This window comes from Pan troglodytes, chromosome 3 (assembly GCF_028858775.2).
Source record: "Pan troglodytes isolate AG18354 chromosome 3, NHGRI_mPanTro3-v2.0_pri, whole genome shotgun sequence".
NCBI classification, from domain to species: domain Eukaryota; kingdom Metazoa; phylum Chordata; class Mammalia; order Primates; family Hominidae; genus Pan; species Pan troglodytes.
The window spans coordinates 25,166,051-25,177,758 of NC_072401.2; positions in this window are offsets into that span (position 1 = coordinate 25,166,051).

An 11,708-nucleotide genomic window follows, 5' to 3' on the forward strand; every position below is an offset into this window, starting at 1 on the left:
TCTTGATGGCATCTTTGAACATTAGATTAACTAACCCTAAACCCCATCCCAACTCCAAACTTTCTCTAACAGGAGCTTATGGTTTCTTATGGCTAATTCAGGTTGTGATGGGCTTTCTGTTACTTGTAGCAATGAGCCTTCTAGTTAAAACAAGACCCATTTGAGATTGGTCTTTCCTGCCTTATGTTATAAACTGGAATTTCTCAGAAACATGTGAAAATAGAAATGAAAGCACCGTTCTGGAAATAATAACCCAGTTAATGTCTGGCTAGAATGCTATTAAATATGCTATGGGATTATTCTCCTTAATAAAGCAACATTTAGTGCAGAGACTTGCCAGAAAAATGCATGCGGTATTTTAGAAAGAGTCTTTTCCTATTTGAGTTACCTCCCTGCCTCACAGAACGACACTGGCCTGCACTATATTGAATGTGCTATGATTCCATTTGTCTTAGCATTACTTCAAATACTTGCGTGGCAGGTCAAGACTAAGATTCCACTGTTCTGCTCAGAAGACCCCTGCACATCCTTTGGGTCCTGAGCAGGATGGTCCAAGCCCAGCTGTAGGGTGATGGAGGTGGAGTCGGTCATACAAAGGTGGCGCTCTGCCCCTGAACCACGATCCAGTCACCCTGCCCTACCCGGGGTTAAAACTGGGAATTGGTCTACAGGAAGAGCCTGCCTTCTGAAAGGGACAGGAAAGGAGCCTTTAGGTGCTTTCAGTTATGAAGGCTCCTTAGACAGCCCTTGGCTGGAGTCCATTGAGAACCATGTGTAGCCATTCCTAGGGCCTTTTACCTGGAAACAGTAGTTTTAGGTATCCTAACACCACATGTTATATGACCTGATTGAACAAAAAGATGCTTGGTACATATGAGTGTTAAGAATCAGTACTAAAAAGTTTGGGAAAGAAAAAGATAAGAATGAAATTGGAAGATTTGATAGAATCTGAACGTTCATTACTGATATCAGAGTAATTTCACTAGGGTAGGAAATAGAATCATTCAGTCCTTTATTTTATTCATTTAGTTGGTATTCAACACGGAAGAAGAAATGAATGCAGTATATAATTTATTCAGAGATGGGTGTTGGAGTCACACCTGGGTTTCTACCTGAGCCACTCACTGAACTCCAATTTTTTTTTCCTTCCTTGCTTCCTTCCTTCCTTCTTTCCTTCCTTCCTACCTTCCTTCTTTCCTTCCTTATGTCCTTCCTTCCTCTCTCTCTCCCTCTGTCTCTCTTTCTCTCTTTCTTTCTTTCTTTTTGAGATGGAGTCTTGCACTGTCACCCAGGCTGGAGTACAGTGGGTGATCTCGACTCACTACAACCTCTGTATCCTGGGTTCAAGCAATTCTCCTGCCTCAGCCTCCTGAGTAACTGGGATTACAGGCCTGTGCCACCATGCCCGGCTAATTTTTGTATTTTTAGTAGGAACAAGGTTTCGCCATGTTGGTCAGGATGGTCTCGAACTCCTGACCTCAAGTGATCTGCCTGCCTTGGTCTCCCAAAGTGTTGGGATTATAGGCGTGAGCCACTATGCCCGGCCCAATTATTTTTCATATGTAAATTGAAGATGAGATACTTAAATCATACAGCATTTCATTCCTTGATGCAACAAGTATTTATTGAGCACCTACTACGTGCCAGACATTACTCTAGAATATAGGGGCAATGGTAACTAAACAAAGTTGCTGCTCTCACAGAGCTCTCTGCAAGACCATATTTTTAAAGTTGGCTGCACCAGTGTATTCCATCCCACACTCTCTCCTTACAGGGTGACACTGACACACCTCCACAGAGAGGTGTGGTCTGTGTTCCCTCCCCTTGGTTCAGAGCAGGCCTGTGGCTATCAGGGAAGTGATACTGCATAACTATTCAAGCTCACCATAAAAGGTGAAGCAGAATTCTCCTGGCCTTCTCTCTTGGGATACATGCCTTGAAATCCCTACGTTGATATGTAAGAAATCTAGCTACCCTGTAGCTGCTAAGATGGAAAGTTCATAAGGAGAGACCACACAGAGACAGAGAAAGATACCCATAGCATCCCAGCTGTTCCAGGTCCCAGTCTTTGATCTTTGGTGAAAGCCCCCAGAGATAATCCATCCCTACTGTGCCCCATCTGAACTTCATGCTATATAATCTATGAGCATAATAAGCAGTGGTTTTATGCCACAAGTTTTGGGGTAATTTGTTATGGCACCCTTATAACTGAAAAAAGCTGTATGCTAGTTGGGCAGAAAGATGCTAAGCCAGTATGCAACAAGATATTGTCAAACATGACCACAAAGAACTAAAAATAGGGTGATGCGACTGAGGAGAGGGAGGGAGAGGTAACTCCTGCTAGAAGATTTTCCCCATAGAAATCCTGGCAGAAGAGAAAACATTTGAGCTGCGTCGACTTGAAAATATAAAAAGAAGGGCCAGATTGAATGTTCTGGGGACAGAGGTAACAGCGAATGCAATGGCCCAGGGAAGCCTGCAGCAGTGCCCATTAGAGGAACTAAAAAATAGCTGGTGCCCCTGGATTACAGAGAGGGAAGAATAACATCCCAAGCTGAGGTCAGAGCAGACAGGGTCGCCTCATATAGGGACTTGTAGGCCAGATCAAGGCTTTGGATTTTTATTTAAGTGTGATGGGAAGCCACTGAAAGATTCTTAGCAGTGAAGAGATATGGTTCCATTTACAAGATCCCTTTGGCTATTGCATGGTGAAGGGATTGAAGGGTAAGAACTGAAGTAGAGAGGGTAATTCAGAGATGATGGCCCGAGTCCAAGTGAGAATGGAAGGCGGCTTGGACTGGCATTGGAATCGGCGGATGTACTATAACGACAAAAACAACAGTAACTACCATTGCCTAAGTGGTTTCTATGTGCAGGCATTGTTTAAAGTGCATTACATAGATTACAGGATTTTATCCTCACAATGACCCTATGATGTAGGTTCCATTATTGTACCAGATGAGAGTTCAAGTACCTTGCCCAGTACCACATATTTAGTAAGTGGTACAGAAAGACTCCTAATCCAGGCAGGGCCCCCACAGTGTGCTTCTTCACTGGATGGAATCCAGTGGGATAATTCAGGGTATTCTGGAGAGGCCAGTTCTTGGTAAGTAATTGGATTTGGAGAAGGGCAAAGAAAGACATCGAGAATGATACCTTGATATTGAATCTTCCCAACAGGAAGAAATGGTAAACGTTTGAGATGATGGACATGCTAATTATCCTGATCTGATCACATTATATGTATGGAAACATCACTATGTATTCCATAAATATGTGCAATCATCATTTGTCAATTTGAAGAAAGAACGATACCTCGAAGTCTGACATGGAGGATTAGGAGGGAGGTGGTGCCATCTATTGAGATGGGGATGTCTACGGGAGAGACAGGGTCAGGGAGAGGCAAGAATTATAAGAATGAACACATCATAATGGACAATGAATGTAAGAATGAACAATAACAGTGATGCACTGATGTTTATTAATATTTACTCTGTGCCTACCATGACCAAGCATGCTGCATATACCAACTCATTTAATTTTGTGATGGCCCTAAGAAGTAAGGTACTGTTATTTCCTCATTGTACTGAAGATGGAACTAAGAAGCAGAGAGGCTAAAAAAATCATCAGAGGTGACAGAGCTGGTAAATTGGGGACTTGGAATTCAGGCTGACTGGCTCCATGCTCGCTGTACACACTGCTTCTTATGAAACGAGCAGGTGTCAATGAAGAACAGCGCCCAGTGCATAGTAGGTGATTAATTAATGGTAGCTGTTATTATTAATATTGTTACTATCCAGATGTGGTTGACCTTCTCTGGTGTATATGATACTTTGTTACTAAGAAATAGAACACAATGAATTCTCTCAGGGAAAATGCCATGTCTCTGGCAAGTCCAGACCCACACTCATGGAAGTTCAAATGATTCAAGACAAACACACAGCAATACAAAGAAGCCATAGAAGAGATGCCACAAGGCAGTGTGTGATGAAGTGCAGAAGAAACACATATATCTAGCTATACAGATCATTTCAAACATCCAGAGGAATAGTAAAACCTTGTGCCAGGATTACTAACACATGTACTTGCAACAGGACGATTCCTTCTCTATAATTCATTGCTCCCTGTCAGGACCCAAACCAAATGTCAAAGATTGGAATAGTGACATTTACACTGTTTTAATTACCCAGCAAGATTGGTGTTTGCGGACTTGTTAAGTAGTTCCCAAACAAAGCAATGAAATTTAACGTTTTTGCTGTGCAACAAGATTGACCTCCTTCTTTCTTTCTTTTGGTGGAATGATGCGGGAGGGCAGTGGGGCCAATTTTTTCCTGGTGTAATTGAGACAAATTCCTTGAAGTTTTGGTACAATGAAAATTTAAAACATGAGCTGTTTCTACCTTTTTAGTTTTATGTAACATTGTTTTTTTTCACCACAGATCCCAAATGCCAAAGATTCAAAGCAACAAGTCAAGCCATATTTTTGGAAAGTTTTTCATGTTTTCTTAAGATTTTTAAAAAACAAAACCCAGAAAATTTAGAAATAGAGAACATTGAAGAAACACATAGATAATCTCACATAATTCCACCACACAACTACTGATTATCTTGATGTGTTTCTTTATAGATTTTTACCCCTATACTTATTTACATGGTTGTAATTATAGTGTATTCACAATTTTGTATCCTGCTTTTACATGTAAATGTTTACCAGTCACACCTTTCTATATCTTCCACATTTTGCTGGGAGAGTCCATTAAGTGAACATACCTTAATTTCTAAACTGTGTAACTAAATCACTTTTAGAACAAGGAAATGAATAAATGAAGCAAAATAAGTAAATTAAATAACGTTACTGTTTCCCCTAACATTGAACCCTTGGCAAGGCCTCCTATCTGGGAGTTGAGAGTTCTGTCTCTGGAGTCTGACCTGACTTAAATCTCAGTTCTGCTACTTGCTAGCTGTGTGACTTTGGACAAGTTACTTAACCTCTCTGAGCTTTCGTTTCTTCACCTACACCATATGGATAATGGCGGTGCTTACTCAATGGAATGGGATAATGTGCACTGAATACTGCAGAGCTGTCACATTATGAACACTTAATGAAAGTCAGCCATCATTGCTATTATAATCATCATTATTATTGTTTAAACTTCCATGTACTTCCAAACATGATTTTGGTGGACTGAGCACTGAATTAGAAATCCAAAAGGTTGAGCTTGGCCAGGCATGGTGCCTCACACCTGTAATCCCAGCACTTTGGGAGGCCAAGGCCGGTGGATCACTCGAGCTCAGGAGTTTGAGACCAGCCCTGGGCAACACGGTGGAACCATACCCCTACAAATAATATGAAAAAATTAGCCGGGTGTGGTGGTTTCTGCCTGTAGTTCCAGCTACTTGGGAGGCTGAGGTGGGAGAATTGCTTTAGCCTGGGAGGTCAAGGCTGCAGTGAGCTGAGATCACACCACTGTACTCCAGCCTGGGCAACAGAGCAAGACCTTGTCTCTTCTCTTCCATATATATGTGTATGAAAAGTTGATCTCTAGACCTGGTGAGCCACGTACTTGTTGCTAGTGTTCTTACCTATAAAATGGAGTGTTAAATACCTGTCTTGTCTCTTTTAAAAAGAACTGTGAAAAAGAGAAAGCTGTGTAAATCCAAGACCTCATGAACATAAGAATTGCTCCTCCAGATCTGAGAGGCACAGTCCGGTGCTTTGTGGCTGGTATTCTCCATCATGCAGGAGAGCCGGGGGGCGGGGTAGGGGTGGTTTCTGACACCTCTCTGATGACCAGGCCTCATTACAGAGCCAGCTTTGCTCCTTAGAACAATGCCGGCAGAACACAATACTATGCAAAGGTCAGCAAAGGCGTTCCCAACGCATGCTGGGTATCTTCTTGCCTTTCCCTTCCCTTGCCTGTTCACAGAAGGCTCGGAGCCACATGGTTCTGCTGTGTTAAGGAAATCCATACCTCAGGAGTATTTTTTTCTTCTTTTTGCTGTATTCGTTTATTTTAGATAGTCCATCAACGCCATTTGCACTGCTCAGGTTAGAAGTTGTCAGCATTTCCCACTTAGGCTGCTATTTCCAGGGAATGATTATTTGATTGTAACATTTGTTCCAGGCAGCAACGGGCCAAGGAGAGGTCTTAGCTCAAAAGCACCTTCCACCTACTTAAAAGCAACAGCCACCACAGCGTACTCAATTTAAAATGATGGAAATCAACAACAAAAACCTCAGATATTTTGAGTTCTGGAGGACAGAAAGGGTTGTTTTGACAATGGCGTGAAGTTTATGACTGCGGGTCATCAAGAGTTCATTGTCTGGCATTCTGGCATGGGCATGATTGAAGGAGCTGCCAAAACATCACTGAGCACAAATGTGAGCCAGGTGCCTCCTCTGGGGAGGACCGTTTTGTAGGTGTTGCCTCCTCCTTGCCTTTTCTCTTCCTCTCCTGTCTCCTCTCTTCACAGCTGGAAGATGGAATAAGTGGAGACAGGAGGTCTCAATCAGCTCTCTCCTTTTTGGGAGTTTGCGCACTGAGGAGAGCAGGGTTGGCAGCAGCAAGAGAGAGAAAGGTAGGAGACACATTATTATAATAGCCTGACCCTCCGCATTGCACATCATTACGCTCATCACCTGAGAAGCCTGTTAGGCATGCGGGGAATGATTGATGTTGCAGAGCTCATTCCTTCAAGTGCTATTTATTGAGCGCCTGCTAGGCTTCTTGTGTTTTTTGTCTTGCTGGGTACGTGAAGTTGAACAAAAACATGGTGTCTCTGCCCAGAGAACCGCAGCTAATGTGAAGACAGTCATAAGTGAATGTGCAATTACACACCAGGCTTAGGACTCCAAAGAGGTGCCAGACGGGGATACGAGGGGCACAATTTGTACCGTCAGGATAGAGAAGCCCTCTCAGAGGAAGTGGCATTTACCTGGAGAAAGGAAAGCGGAGTTGGAGGCATGGGGAGTGCCTGAAGTATGTGCTTGGGGCATGTACCAGGTGTCTTGAATTTTGTCTGAGTCAGCGTACAGTTGGATGTGAGAATCAGAGACCTATTCAAACAGGCTTAAACTGAAAAGGAGGTTTGTTAAAAAGGGGAGGGAGGAGATCTGCTAGAATCGGTGGGTAGAAAGCATGGCTAGAGCTCACAGGGAGTGGACTGGGAAATGAGTGGCTTCTCCCCTTCTCCCTCTGGAAGTGATATGACCAACTGCATTTTGAGTAGGAATAGGAGTAACCTGGTGCTGATGGGGAGCCATCTAGGCCTGGGTGGCAGCCTACGGGAAGAGTCAAGGCAACAGGACCCTGTGTGGGAACTCTAAGAACTTAGCGTGGCTGTTGAGCTGGAGTCTAGGATGCCTGTATAATAAGCAGAGGAAGCAGGTGATAGTGGAGTGAAGCTGCAGGAAGGTTAGCAGGGGCCACATCATAAAATGTCTGTGTGCTCAGCTGAGGTGTTTGCCGTTGGCCCTGAAGGTTAAGAGTCTGTGGAGGAAAATGAAATAATCTGGTGAAGATTGCATGTGGAGGACGAAGGGCGGCTGGGCGCAGGGAGACCCAGGAAGAGGCCCTTCTCCATCAGGGTTTGAGAGGAGCATCTGCTATTTGTTTGGGCCACCTGGCATCTGGATGCACTTTTTGTTTATTTGGGGAGATTTCTCACTTTATGAGTAATGACGTGAGACAGAGACGGCCTCCCCTGCTAGAAGCTGAAAAGATAGACATTCACTTTCCTAGCCTCCCTCACAGCTGGGACACAGCCATGTAACCTTAGCTTGGCCAATCAGAAGGTCCCATGTGATGTTTTTATTCCTCTCTCTCTTCTCCTCTTCTTCTCTTTCCTCTCCTCCTCCTCTTCCTTCTTCTTCTCCTCCTTTTGCCCTTCTTCTTTCTCTTACCCTACCTCTTCCCCTCCACTTCCTCCTCCTCCCCCTTCTCCTTCTTCTTCTATCTCTCCTTCTCCCTCTTCCTCTTTCTCTTTCCCTCCTTCCCTTGCACTCCAGCTCCCTCTTCCTCCCTGTGTTTCCCTTTCTCTCTCTCTCTTTCATGCAGTGGAGGCTGCAGACCCTGAAAATGCAGCAGTGCAGACTGTAGTATCCATGCACGTGGTGGTGGCTGCTGTTTCTTCTGTTTCTGATCAGGCCTTCACCTTGGAGTTGGTCATCCTTTATCAAATCTTATCCTCAAGCTCATTCTCCAGCACTCCAGTGTCAACTGTGAAATAGTCAATAATCTTATTTATTTATTTATTTCCAAAGATGAGGGCTTGCTATTTTGCCCAGGCTGGTCTCGAGCGCCTAGCCTCACCTCCTTATGTGCCAGGACAACAGGCCTGAGCTACTGCGCCTCCTCAATAATCTTGGTTTTAGACTTTTAATTTAATTCTGTATACATTTATAGGAAGTCATAAAGATAATACAGGGAGGTTCAATGTACCCCTCACCCAGTTTCCCCCAATGGCTACATTTCAAATGACTATAGTAAAAACTAGAAAATTGACATTGGTAAATATGCATGCATAGTTTTATGTCATATTATTACATGTGTACATCCATGTATTCACCACCACAATTAAGACACCTAACTCTTCTGAGCTCTTCTTACTCCTAAATAGTCGTTCTTCCGGTCCCAACCCTCCATTCCCAGCTCATGACAACCACTAATCTGTTTTCCATTTCTACTATTTTATCATTTTGAGGATGTTTTTTCAGTTGCCATCATACAGTATGTGTTCTTTGGAGACTGACTTTACTTTTTACTTTGAGTAATGATCTTAAGATCCATCCTAAGTGTTGTCTATAACAATACTTTATTCCTTTCATTACTCAGTAGTATTCCATTGTGTAGATGTACCACAGTTTCTTTAACCATTCCCCTCTGCTCTGGAGGGACACTTTTGTTGTCTCCAGTTTTTGGCTATTGCAAATAGTGCTGCTATGAACAATCATGTTCAGGCTTTTGTATAGATATAGGTTTTCATAACTCTAGGGTAAATGTCCAAGTGTGCAATTACTGGTCATATGGTAAGTATAGGTTTCGTTTTTCCTATCTTTTTGTATTTTGAAACTGCTGAACTATTTTCTAGAGTGGATGTGCCATTTTACATACCCATCTGCAATGCATTAGAAATCCAGTTTCTCTGCATCTTTCCCTGCATTTGGTATTGTCACTTTTATTTTATCTCTTCTAAATAGGTGCAGAGTGATAGCTCATTGTGGTCTTCATTTGCATTTTTCTAACAGCTAGTGAGGTTGAACATCTTCTCATGTGCTTATTTGCCATCCATATATTCTCTTCATGGCTTTTGCCCATTGTCTAATTGAATTGTCTTTCTTTTAATGATGAGTATTGAAAGTTCTTTATATATTGTAGAAATGAGATCTCTGTCAGATATGTGGTTTACAAATATTTTCTCCCAGTCAGTAGCTTGTCTTTTACTTCTTAATAAGGTCATTTGTAGGGCAAAATCTTTAAATTTTGATGAAGTTCAATTTATCTATTTTTTATTTTATGGGTTGTTCTTTTGGTATAATAGCTAAGAACTCTCCACAAAGTCCTAGATATCAAACGTTTTTTCCTATAATATTTTCTAAAAGTTGTATAGTTTCACATTTTACACTTAAGTAAATGTATGATTCATTGAGTTAACTTTGTATAAGGTGTGAGGTTTAAGTCAAAGTTCTTTTTTTTTTTTTCTTGAGATGGAGTCTCGCTCTGTTGCTAGGCTGAAGTGCAGTGGCACGATCTTGGCTTACTGCAACCTCCGCCTCCCAGGTTCAAGTGATTCTCCTGCCTCAGCCTCCTGAGTAGCTGGGACTACAGGTGTGCACCACCACGCCCAGCTAATTTTTGTATTTTTAGTAGAGATGGGGTTTCACCATGTTGGCTGGGATGGTCTTGATCTCTTGACCTCATGATCCTCCCACCTCGGCCTCCCGAAGTGCAATTTTTTTTTTAACCTATGAATATCTGATTGCCCTACTACCATTTGTTAAAAAGACTGTATGCTGCCTCAATTAAATTGCTTTTGCATCTTTGTCAAAAATCATATTTACATATGTAGAATTGTTCATAGTATTCCATTATTGTCGTTTTGATGACTGCAGGATCTGTTGTAACATACCAGGCCTCATTTCTGACTTATTAACTTGTGTCTTCTCTTTTTCTTTGGCAGTCTTGCTTGAGATTTGTTAGTGTTATTGATCTTTCCAAACAATCAGCTTTTTGTTTCATTGATTTTCTGTATTGTTTTTCTGTTTTCAATGTCATTGATTTCTGTTCATTATTTCTTTCTTTCTGTTTGCTTTTGGTTTATTTTGTTCTTTCATTGTTCTAGTTTCTTGAAGTGGGAACTCGGGTTATTGATTTGAGGCTTTTTCTTTGTATAACACTAAGCATCCAGTGTTATAAATTTCCTTCTCAGCACTGCTTCAGCTATGTCCCACAGACTATTTGTTCAGCATATGAACAAAATTCATACGTTAAAGTCCTAATTCTCAGTACCTCAGACTACGACTATATTTGGAGATATGGTCTTTAAAGAGAAAATAAAGTTACAAGGAACTTATTAATGTGGGCCCCAAACCAATACTGAGGCACTTATAAGAAAAAAATATTAGAAGTCACATAAGTACAGAGGGAGGACCATGAGAAGCACAGGGAGAACGTGGCTATCTATAAGCCAAAGAGATGGCTGCAAAAGAAATCAACCATGCCAACACCTTGATTTCAGACTTCTAGCTTCCAGAATGGTTAGAAAATAAATTTCTGTTATTTAAGCCATCCAGTTTCTGGCACTTTGTTGTGACAGCCCTAGCAAACTAATATAACCATGCTTTAAGATTTCCTTTTTCCTCGTGATCGGCCTGTCTCGGCCTCCCAAAGTGCTGGGATTACAGGCATGAGCCATCGCACCCAGCCTGGCCAACATGGTGAAACCCCGTCTCTACTAAAAATACAAAAATTAGCTGGGCATGGTGGCATGCACCTGTAATCCCAACTACTATGGAGGTTAAGGCAGGAGAATTGCTGGAACCTGGGAGGCAGAGGTTGCAGTGAGCTGAGATTGCACCATTGCACTCCAGCCTGGGAGACAGCAAGAACCTATCAAAAAAAAAAAAAAGATTTCCTTTATATCTTTCTGCTATTGATTTCTAGTTTTATTTCATTGCAGTCGGAGAACATAATGGTGTCAATTATTTTAAAAGTGTTGAGGGTTTTTTTTTATGGCTCAGGTTATGGTCTACCTTGAGATACGTTCTGTGAAAACTTGAAAATAACACATATTCTGCTATTTTGAGTTGAATATTCTATAAATATTAATTAGACTTGATGGCTTGTTGGTGTTATTGAGTTCTGTTACAAACTTGCTGATTTTCTGTTTTATTCTTATTAATTTTTGAGAGAAATGTGTTGAAGTTCTCAATTATAGTTGTGGATGTGTCCATTTGTCTTTTCAGTGCTACCAGTTCGAAATATCAGTATCACATACTTTGCAGCTGTATTGTTTGGTACATACACATTTAGGATTGCTACGTATTTCTGGTAGACCGACACTTTTATTACTATGTAATGTCCTTCTCTGTCCTTGGAAAATTTATTTGCCCTAAAGTATACTTTATCTGATAGCCACTCCTGCATTCTTTGGATTAATACTCACATGGAACACTTTTTCCATGTTGTACTGCCAATTTATTTATATCA